At 33.1% G+C, this 11,702-nt stretch overlaps 4 non-coding genes across 4 annotated transcripts; all 4 read left to right on the top strand.

Moving 5' to 3' along the window:
• The first annotated feature begins 3,382 nt into the window (after positions 1-3,382).
• On the top strand, positions 3,383-3,464 carry TRNAL-UAG (transfer RNA leucine (anticodon UAG)). The gene has a single exon. It is a non-coding gene; the product is annotated as a tRNA-Leu (tRNA).
• A 1,650-nt stretch (positions 3,465-5,114) lies between these two features.
• Positions 5,115-5,196, top strand: TRNAL-UAG (transfer RNA leucine (anticodon UAG)). Its single transcript has one exon. It is a non-coding gene; the product is annotated as a tRNA-Leu (tRNA).
• Positions 5,197-6,833: 1,637 nt separating this feature from the next.
• TRNAL-UAG (transfer RNA leucine (anticodon UAG)) lies at positions 6,834-6,915 on the top strand. The gene has a single exon. It is a non-coding gene; the product is annotated as a tRNA-Leu (tRNA).
• A 3,382-nt stretch (positions 6,916-10,297) lies between these two features.
• On the top strand, positions 10,298-10,379 carry TRNAL-UAG (transfer RNA leucine (anticodon UAG)). The gene has a single exon. It is a non-coding gene; the product is annotated as a tRNA-Leu (tRNA).
• The last annotated feature ends 1,323 nt before the right edge of the window (positions 10,380-11,702 follow it).

The following is an 11,702-nucleotide window of genomic DNA, read 5'->3' as shown; positions in this document are numbered from 1 at the left end:
ATCTTATTTTCCAAAGAATTGATTTTTGATCAGATATTAACCAACTGAAAAAGGTTGGTGATAGTACCCTGCATTAGCCACCAAGTTCCCAACAGTTCATCATAGTTGCAACAGTCTATTCAAACCTTTAAAATAATGATATCTGCTAACAATAAAGATATTCAAATTTTAATTTTGCATGAAGTAATTATGTGCCCTATCAGAACTAATATTTTATTACTTCATGCATCTCAATTTCTTTTGTTATTTCAATGAAAATAAACAAAATGCAATTCTATAAAAAATCTGAATTTCTCATCGGATTTATGTTTAATAATGAACTTTCTTTTAACTTTTGCTGACATCTTTTCAATTAATACTTTAAAACAAAAAAACCCTTTTATTTTGATGTTCTAGATCTGTGAGCTACCCTAACAACATGCACATGTGGTAGCATGGCCGAGCAGTCTAAGGCGCTGGATTAAGGCTCCAGTCTCTTTGGAGGTGTGGGTGCAAATCTCAGTACTGCCATCTTTATTATACAAAGAGTAGGGCAGTTATTGATGGCAAAGTGATTCTTTTTTTCCATTAGATAGGATATTACCCAACTGAAGTTGGTTGGTGGAAGATTCCTATAGCTACTCAACAGTTCATCATTGTTACAAGAGACTTCCCAAACGTTTTAAAAATGTTATCTGCTAAGAGTAAAGATGAGCCAAAATTAAGTTGGCATGAAGTAATTAGAAGTAATATCATAACTAATATTTATTTACTGAGTGGTCTTATCATACAATTAGAGATGGAAATGTTGGCAACGTGACTCATTGGTATAAATTGATGGATTTATATTCCGATTTCTCTATCTTTCCTATCTTTCTGGATTTTAATCTCACAGCTGTCTATCTTAGGCATTTGAATAGTACTTCAAAGTTATTTGGATACATCAGTTGCACTAAATGAAGGAAATCTGAAGACAAATATAATCATTACTTGCTAAATGTACCTGGCTTCTTTTACATTTTATCTCAGCTTTTCCTGACTTTGGGTAAAGTTTTGAATGACATTCCAGATATGAGAGTTAAAATATTTTAAAGTGTACAGCAGGTTGTAGGATGACAGAGCTATTCAAGCTGCTGGAATCAAATCCCACTGCTGCCATATTTATTCTCCAAGGAGAAGATCCAGTGATATATATCAAAGTGTATTCCTAAAGTAGATAAGGTATAAAAGAAGCTAAATTTGGTTGGTGGAAGCACACCATAAGCTGTCACATGCAGTAACTCAAAACAAGTTATCATGGTTTTAATAGTTTTCTCAAACCTTTTTTAGAACTATCTAAATTGTATTGTTGCTCTCAAAAAGTGGTTTTGAATATCTCTGCGATCTACATTATGCATCTAGCAAGCATCTCAATTTTTGAATATGTCAGTGAAAACAAACAAAAAGTAACTGAGAAAATTAAAAAATCAGTTCTCATCAATATTACCAAGTAAAACAAGGATGTTTTTACCTTTCATTGAATTCTTGTATTAGCATATTGTTTATCATTTCATAGACTTTTAACATGACACTTCTTTCCAAGTGTCGCTTTAAAGCAAAATTAAACATTTAATTTGCAGCAATCTTAATTAAATGAAAGATCTGTGAGATAAGAACTCCATGTGTGCCAGTGGTAGCATGGCTGAGCAGTCTAAGGCGCTGGATGTAGGCTCCAGTCTCTTCGGAGGTGTGGGTTCAAATCCCACTGCTGCCAATCTTATTTTCCAAAGAATTGATTTTTGATCAGATATTAACCAACTGAATAAGGTTGGTGATAGTACCCTGCATTAGCCACCAAGTTCCCAACAGTTCATCATAGTTGCAACAGTCTTCTCAAACCTTTAAAATAATGATATCTGCTAACAATAAAGATATTCAAATTTTAATTTTGCATGAAGTAATTATGTGCCCTATCAGAACTAATATTTTATTACTTCATGCATCTCAATTTCTTTTGTTATTTCAATGAAAATAAACAAAATGCAATTAAAAAAAAAATCTGAATTTCACATCAGATTTATGTTTAATAATGAACTTTCTTTTAACCTTTGCTGACATCTTTTCAATTAATACTTTAAAACAAAAAAACCCTTTTATTTTGATGTTCTAGATCTGTGAGCTACCCTAACAACATGCACATGTGGTAGCATGGCCGAGCAGTCTAAGGCGCTGGATTAAGGCTCCAGTCTCTTTGGAGGTGTGGGTGCAAATCTCAGTACTGCCATCTTTATTATACAAAGAGTAGGGCAGTTATTGATGGCAAAGTGATTCTTTTTTTCCATTAGATAGGATATTACCCAACTGAAGTTGGTTGGTGGAAGATTCCTATAGCTACTCAACAGTTCATCATTGTTACAAGAGACTTCCCAAACGTTTTAAAAATGTTATCTGCTAAGAGTAAAGATGAGCCAAAATTAAGTTGGCATGAAGTAATTAGAAGTAATATCATAACTAATATTTATTTACTGAGTGGTCTTATCATACAATTAGAGATGGAAATGTTGGCAACGTGACTCATTGGTATAAATTGATGGATTTATATTCCGCTTTCTCTATCTTTCCTATCTTTCTGGATTTTAATCTCACAGCTGTCTATCTTAGGCATTTGAATAGTACTTCAAAGTTATTTGGATACATCAGTTGCACTAAATGAAGGAAATCTGAAGACAAATATAATCATTACTTGTTAAATGTACATGGCTTCTTTTACATTTTTTCTCTGCTTTTCCTGACTTTGGGTAAAGTTTTGAATGACATTCCAGATATGAGAGTTAAAATATTTTAAAGTGTACAGCAGGTTGTAGGATGACAGAGCTATTCAAGCTGCTGGAATCAAATCCCACTGCTGCCATATTTATTCTCCAAGGAGAAGATCCAGTGATATATATCAAAGTGTATTCCTAAAGTAGATAAGGTATAAAAGAAGCTAAATTTGGTTGGTGGAAGCACACCATAAGCTGTCACATGCAGTAGCTCAAAACAAGTTATCATGGTTTTAATAGTTTTCTCAAACCTTTTTTAGAACTATCTAAATTGTATTGTTGCTCTCAAAAAGTGGCTTTCAATATCTCTGCGATCTACATTATGCATCTAGCAAGCATCTCAATTTTTGAATATGTCAGTTAAAACAAACAAAAATTAACTGAGAAAATTAAAAAATCAGTTCTCATCAATATTACCAAGTATAACATGGATGTTTTTACCTTTCATTGAATTCTTGTATTAGCGTATTGTTTATCATTTCATAGACTTTTAACATGACACTTCTTTCCAAGTGTCACTTTAAAGCAAAATTAAACATTTAATTTGCAGCTATCTTAATTATATGAAAGATCTGTGAGATAAGAACTCCATGTGTGCCAGTGGTAGCATGGCCGAGCGGTCTAAGGCGCTGGATTTAGGCTCCAGTCTCTTCGGAGGTGTGGGTTCAAATCCCACAGCTGCCAATCTTATTTTCCAAAGAATTGATTTTTGATCAGATATTAACCAACTGAAAAATGTTGGTGATAGTACCCTGCATTAGCCACCAAGTTCCCAACAGTTCATCATAGTTGCAACAGTCTTCTCAAACCTTTAAAATAATGATATCTGCTAACAATAAAGATATTCAAATTTTAATTTTGCATGAAGTAATTATGTGCCCTATCAGAACTAATATTTTATTACTTCATGCATCTCAATTTCTTTTGTTATTTCAATGAAAATAAACAAAATGCAATTAAAAAAAAAATCTGAATTTCACATCAGATTTATGTTTAATAATGAACTTTCTTTTAACCTTTGCTGACATCTTTTCAATTAATACTTTAAAACAAAAAAACCCTTTTATTTTGATGTTCTAGATCTGTGAGCTACCCTAACAACATGCACATGTGGTAGCATGGCCGAGCAGTCTAAGGCGCTGGATTAAGGCTCCAGTCTCTTTGGAGGTGTGGGTGCAAATCTCAGTACTGCCATCTTTATTATACAAAGAGTAGGGCAGTTATTGATGGCAAAGTGATTCTTTTTTTCCATTAGATAGGATATTACCCAACTGAAGTTGGTTGGTGGAAGATTCCTATAGCTACTCAACAGTTCATCATTGTTACAAGAGACTTCCCAAACGTTTTAAAAATGTTATCTGCTAAGAGTAAAGATGAGCCAAAATTAAGTTGGCATGAAGTAATTAGAAGTAATATCATAACTAATATTTATTTACTGAGTGGTCTTATCATACAATTAGAGATGGAAATGTTGGCAACGTGACTCATTGGTATAAATTGATGGATTTATATTCCGATTTCTCTATCTTTCCTATCTTTCTGGATTTTAATCTCACAGCTGTCTCTCTTAGGCATTTGAATAGTACTTCAAAGTTATTTGGATACATCAGTTGCACTAAATGAAGGAAATCTGAAGACAAATATAATCATTACTTGTTAAATGTACCTGGCTTCTTTTACATTTTATCTCAGCTTTTCCTGACTTTGGTTAAAGTTTTGAATGACTTTCCAGATATGAGAGTTAAAATATTTTAAAGTGTACAGCAGGTTGTAGGATGACAGAGCTATTCAAGCTGCTGGAATCAAATCCCACTGCTGCCATATTTATTCTCCAAGGAGAAGATCCAGTGATATATATCAAAGTGTATTCCTAAAGTAGATAAGGTATAAAAGAAGCTAAATTTGGTTGGTGGAAGCACACCATAAGCTGTCACATGCAGTAGCTCAAAACAAGTTATCATGGTTTTAATAGTTTTCTCAAACCTTTTTTAGAACTATCTAAAATGTATTGTTGCTCTCAAAAAGTGGCTTTGAATATCTCTGCGATCTACATTATGCATCTAGCAAGCATCTCAATTTTTGAATATGTCAGTTAAAACAAACAAAAATTAACTGAGAAAATTAAAAAATCAGTTCTCATCAATATTACCAAGTAAAACATGGATGTTTTTACCCTTCATTGAAATCTTGTATTAGCGAATTGTTTATCATTTCATAGACTTTTAACATGACACTTCTTTCCAAGTGTCGCTTTAAAACAAAATTAAACATTTAATTTGAAGCAATCTTAATTATATGAAAGATCTGTGAGATAAGAACTCCATGTGTGCCAGTGGTAGCATGGCCGAGCGGTTTAAGGCGCTGGATTTAGGCTCCAGTTTCTTCGGAGGCGTGGGTTCAAATCCCACTGCTGCCAATCTTATTTTCCAAAGAATTGATTTTTGATCAGATATTAACCAACTGAAAAAGGTTGGTGATAGCCACCAAGTTCCCAACAGTTCATCATAGTTGCAACAGTTTATTCAAACCTTTAAAATAATGATATCTGCTAACAATAAAGATATTCAAATTTTAATTTTGCATGAAGTAATTATGTGCCCTATCAGAACTAATATTTTATTACTTCATGCATCTCAATTTCTTTTGTTATTTCAATGAAAATAAACAAAATGCAATTCTATAAAAAATCTGAATTTCTCATCGGATTTATGTTTAATAATGAACTTTCTTTTAACTTTTGCTGACATCTTTTCAATTAATACTTTAAAACAAAAAAACCCTTTTATTTTGATGTTCTAGATCTGTGAGCTACCCTAACAACATGCACATGTGGTAGCATGGCCGAGCAGTCTAAGGCGCTGGATTAAGGCTCCAGTCTCTTTGGAGGTGTGGGTGCAAATCTCAGTACTGCCATCTTTATTATACAAAGAGTAGGGCAGTTATTGATGGCAAAGTGATTCTTTTTTTCCATTAGATAGGATATTACCCAACTGAAGTTGGTTGGTGGAAGATTCCTATAGCTACTCAACAGTTCATCATTGTTACAAGAGACTTCCCAAACGTTTTAAAAATGTTATCTGCTAAGAGTAAAGATGAGCCAAAATTAAGTTGGCATGAAGTAATTAGAAGTAATATCATAACTAATATTTATTTACTGAGTGGTCTTATCATACAATTAGAGATGGAAATGTTGGCAACGTGACTCATTGGTATAAATTGATGGATTTATATTCCGATTTCTCTATCTTTCCTATCTTTCTGGATTTTAATCTCACAGCTGTCTATCTTAGGCATTTGCATAGTACTTCAAAGTTATTTGGATACATCAGTTGCACTAAATGAAGGAAATCTGAAGACAAATATAATCATTACTTGTTAAATGAACCTGGCTTCTTTTACATTTTATCTCAGCTTTTCCTGACTTTGGGTAAAGTTTTGAATGACATTCCAGATATGAGAGTTAAAATATTTTAAAGTGTACAGCAGGTTGTAGGATGACAGAGCTATTCAAGCTGCTGGAATCAAATCCCACTGCTGCCATATTTATTCTCCAAGGAGAAGATCCAGTGATATATATCAAAGTGTATTCCTAAAGTAGATAAGGTATAAAAGAAGCTAAATTTGGTTGGTGGAAGCACACCATAAGCTGTCACATGCAGTAACTCAAAACAAGTTATCATGGTTTTAATAGTTTTCTCAAACCTTTTTTAGAACTATCTAAAATGTATTGTTGCTCTCAAAAAGTGGCTTTGAATATCTCTGCGATCTACATTATGCATCTAGCAAGCATCTCAATTTTTGAATATGTCAGTTAAAACAAACAAAAATTAACTGAGAAAATTAAAAAATCAGTTCTCATCAATATTACCAAGTAAAACATGGATGTTTTTACCTTTCATTGAAATCTTGTATTAGCGAATTGTTTATCATTTCATAGACTTTTAACATGACACTTCTTTCCAAGTGTCGCTTTAAAACAAAATTAAACATTTAATTTGAAGCAATCTTAATTATATGAAAGATCTGTGAGATAAGAACTACATGTGTGCCAGTGGTAGCATGGCCGAGCGGTTTAAGGCACTGGATTTAGGCTCCAGTCTCTTCGGAGGCGTGGGTTCAAATCCCACTGCTGCCAATCTTATTTTCCAAAGAATTGATTTTTGATCAGATATTAACCAACTGAAAAAGGTTGGTGATAGTACCCTGCATTAGCCACCAAGTTCCCAACAGTTCATCATAGTTGCAACAGTCTATTCAAACCTTTAAAATAATGATATCTGCTAACAATAAAGATATTCAAATTTTAATTTTGCATGAAGTAATTATGTGCCCTATCAGAACTAATATTTTATTACTTCATGCATCTCAATTTCTTTTGTTATTTCAATGAAAATAAACAAAATGCAATTCTATAAAAAATCTGAATTTCTCATCGGATTTATGTTTAATAATGAACTTTCTTTTAACTTTTGCTGACATCTTTTCAATTAATACTTTAAAACAAAAAAACCCTTTTATTTTGATGTTCTAGATCTGTGAGCTACCCTAACAACATGCACATGTGGTAGCATGGCCGAGCAGTCTAAGGCGCTGGATTAAGGCTCCAGTCTCTTTGGAGGTGTGGGTGCAAATCTCAGTACTGCCATCTTTATTATACAAAGAGTAGGGCAGTTATTGATGGCAAAGTGATTCTTTTTTTCCATTAGATAGGATATTACCCAACTGAAGTTGGTTGGTGGAAGATTCCTATAGCTACTCAACAGTTCATCATTGTTACAAGAGACTTCCCAAACGTTTTAAAAATGTTATCTGCTAAGAGTAAAGATGAGCCAAAATTAAGTTGGCATGAAGTAATTAGAAGTAATATCATAACTAATATTTATTTACTGAGTGGTCTTATCATACAATTAGAGATGGAAATGTTGGCAACGTGACTCATTGGTATAAATTGATGGATTTATATTCCGATTTCTCTATCTTTCCTATCTTTCTGGATTTTAATCTCACAGCTGTCTATCTTAGGCATTTGAATAGTACTTCAAAGTTATTTGGATACATCAGTTGCACTAAATGAAGGAAATCTGAAGACAAATATAATCATTACTTGCTAAATGTACCTGGCTTCTTTTACATTTTATCTCAGCTTTTCCTGACTTTGGGTAAAGTTTTGAATGACATTCCAGATATGAGAGTTAAAATATTTTAAAGTGTACAGCAGGTTGTAGGATGACAGAGCTATTCAAGCTGCTGGAATCAAATCCCACTGCTGCCATATTTATTCTCCAAGGAGAAGATCCAGTGATATATATCAAAGTGTATTCCTAAAGTAGATAAGGTATAAAAGAAGCTAAATTTGGTTGGTGGAAGCACACCATAAGCTGTCACATGCAGTAACTCAAAACAAGTTATCATGGTTTTAATAGTTTTCTCAAACCTTTTTTAGAACTATCTAAATTGTATTGTTGCTCTCAAAAAGTGGTTTTGAATATCTCTGCGATCTACATTATGCATCTAGCAAGCATCTCAATTTTTGAATATGTCAGTGAAAACAAACAAAAAGTAACTGAGAAAATTAAAAAATCAGTTCTCATCAATATTACCAAGTAAAACAAGGATGTTTTTACCTTTCATTGAATTCTTGTATTAGCATATTGTTTATCATTTCATAGACTTTTAACATGACACTTCTTTCCAAGTGTCGCTTTAAAGCAAAATTAAACATTTAATTTGCAGCAATCTTAATTAAATGAAAGATCTGTGAGATAAGAACTCCATGTGTGCCAGTGGTAGCATGGCTGAGCAGTCTAAGGCGCTGGATGTAGGCTCCAGTCTCTTCGGAGGTGTGGGTTCAAATCCCACTGCTGCCAATCTTATTTTCCAAAGAATTGATTTTTGATCAGATATTAACCAACTGAATAAGGTTGGTGATAGTACCCTGCATTAGCCACCAAGTTCCCAACAGTTCATCATAGTTGCAACAGTCTTCTCAAACCTTTAAAATAATGATATCTGCTAACAATAAAGATATTCAAATTTTAATGTTGCATAAAGTAATTATGTGCCCTATCAGAACTAATATTTTATTACTTCATGCATCTCAATTTCTTTTGTTATTTCAATGAAAATAAACAAAATGCAATTCAAAAAAAAATCTGAATTTCACATCGGATTTATGTTTAATAATGAACTTTCTTTTAACTTTTGCTGACATCTTTTCAATTAATACTTTAAAACAAAAAAACCCTTTTATTTTGATGTTCTAGATCTGTGAGCTACCCTAACAACATGCACATGTGGTAGCATGGCCGAGCAGTCTAAGGCGCTGGATTAAGGCTCCAGTCTCTTTGGAGGTGTGGGTGCAAATCTCAGTACTGCCATCTTTATTATACAAAGAGTAGGGCAGTTATTGATGGCAAAGTGATTCTTTTTTTCCATTAGATAGGATATTACCCAACTGAAGTTGGTTGGTGGAAGATTCCTATAGCTACTCAACAGTTCATCATTGTTACAAGAGACTTCCCAAACGTTTTAAAAATGTTATCTGCTAAGAGTAAAGATGAGCCAAAATTAAGTTGGCATGAAGTAATTAGAAGTAATATCATAACTAATATTTATTTACTGAGTGGTCTTATCATACAATTAGAGATGGAAATGTTGGCAACGTGACTCATTGGTATAAATTGATGGATTTATATTCCGATTTCTCTATCTTTCCTATCTTTCTGGATTTTAATCTCACAGCTGTCTCTCTTAGGCATTTGAATAGTACTTCAAAGTTATTTGGATACATCAGTTGCACTAAATGAAGGAAATCTGAAGACAAATATAATCATTACTTGTTAAATGTACCTGGCTTCTTTTACATTTTATCTCAGCTTTTCCTGACTTTGGTTAAAGTTTTGAATGACTTTCCAGATATGAGAGTTAAAATATTTTAAAGTGTACAGCAGGTTGTAGGATGACAGAGCTATTCAAGCTGCTGGAATCAAATCCCACTGCTGCCATATTTATTCTCCAAGGAGAAGATCCAGTGATATATATCAAAGTGTATTCCTAAAGTAGATAAGGTATAAAAGAAGCTAAATTTGGTTGGTGGAAGCACACCATAAGCTGTCACATGCAGTAGCTCAAAACAAGTTATCATGGTTTTAATAGATTTCTCAAACCTTTTTTAGAACTATCTAAAATGTATTGTTGCTCTCAAAAAGTGGCTTTGAATATCTCTGCGATCTACATTATGCATCTAGCAAGCATCTCAATTTTTGAATATGTCAGTTAAAACAAACAAAAATTAACTGAGAAAATTAAAAAATCAGTTCTCATCAATATTACCAAGTAAAACATGGATGTTTTTACCCTTCATTGAAATCTTGTATTAGCGAATTGTTTATCATTTCATAGACTTTTAACATGACACTTCTTTCCAAGTGTCGCTTTAAAACAAAATTAAACATTTACTTTGAAGCAATCTTAATTATATGAAAGATCTGTGAGATAAGAACTCCATGTGTGCCAGTGGTAGCATGGCCGAGCGGTTTAAGGCGCTGGATTTAGGCTCCAGTCTCTTCGGAGGCGTGGGTTCAAATCCCACTGCTGCCAATCTTATTTTCCAAAGAATTGATTTTTGATCAGATATTAACCAACTGAAAAAGGTTGGTGATAGTACCCTGCATTAGCCACCAAGTTCCCAACAGTTCATCATAGTTGCAACAGTTTATTCAAACCTTTAAAATAATGATATCTGCTAACAATAAAGATATTCAAATTTTAATTTTGCATGAAGTAATTATGTGCCCTATCAGAACTAATATTTTATTACTTCATGCATCTCAATTTCTTTTGTTATTTCAATGAAAATAAACAAAATGCAATTCTATAAAAAATCTGAATTTCTCATCGGATTTATGTTTAATAATGAACTTTCTTTTAACTTTTGCTGACATCTTTTCAATTAATACTTTAAAACAAAAAAACCCTTTTATTTTGATGTTCTAGATCTGTGAGCTACCCTAACAACATGCACATGTGGTAGCATGGCCGAGCAGTCTAAGGCGCTGGATTAAGGCTCCAGTCTCTTTGGAGGTGTGGGTGCAAATCTCAGTACTGCCATCTTTATTATACAAAGAGTAGGGCAGTTATTGATGGCAAAGTGATTCTTTTTTTCCATTAGATAGGATATTACCCAACTGAAGTTGGTTGGTGGAAGATTCCTATAGCTACTCAACAGTTCATCATTGTTACAAGAGACTTCCCAAACGTTTTAAAAATGTTATCTGCTAAGAGTAAAGATGAGCCAAAATTAAGTTGGCATGAAGTAATTAGAAGTAATATCATAACTAATATTTATTTACTGAGTGGTCTTATCATACAATTAGAGATGGAAATGTTGGCAACGTGACTCATTGGTATAAATTGATGGATTTATATTCCGATTTCTCTATCTTTCCTATCTTTCTGGATTTTAATCTCACAGCTGTCTATCTTAGGCATTTGAATAGTACTTCAAAGTTATTTGGATACATCAGTTGCACTAAATGAAGGAAATCTGAAGACAAATATAATCATTACTTGCTAAATGTACCTGGCTTCTTTTACATTTTATCTCAGCTTTTCCTGACTTTGGGTAAAGTTTTGAATGACATTCCAGATATGAGAGTTAAAATATTTTAAAGTGTACAGCAGGTTGTAGGATGACAGAGCTATTCAAGCTGCTGGAATCAAATCCCACTGCTGCCATATTTATTCTCCAAGGAGAAGATCCAGTGATATATATCAAAGTGTATTCCTAAAGTAGATAAGGTATAAAAGAAGCTAAATTTGGTTGGTGGAAGCACACCATAAGCTGTCACATGCAGTAACTCAAAACAAGTTATCATGGTTTTAATAGTTTTCTCAAACCTTTTTTAGAACTATCTAAAATGT

This window comes from Taudactylus pleione, unplaced genomic scaffold, assembly GCF_031769625.1.
Source record: "Taudactylus pleione unplaced genomic scaffold, aTauple2 ptg000016l, whole genome shotgun sequence".
Lineage (NCBI taxonomy): Eukaryota > Metazoa > Chordata > Amphibia > Anura > Myobatrachidae > Taudactylus > Taudactylus pleione.
This window is presented reverse-complemented; position numbering and strand designations above follow the sequence as displayed.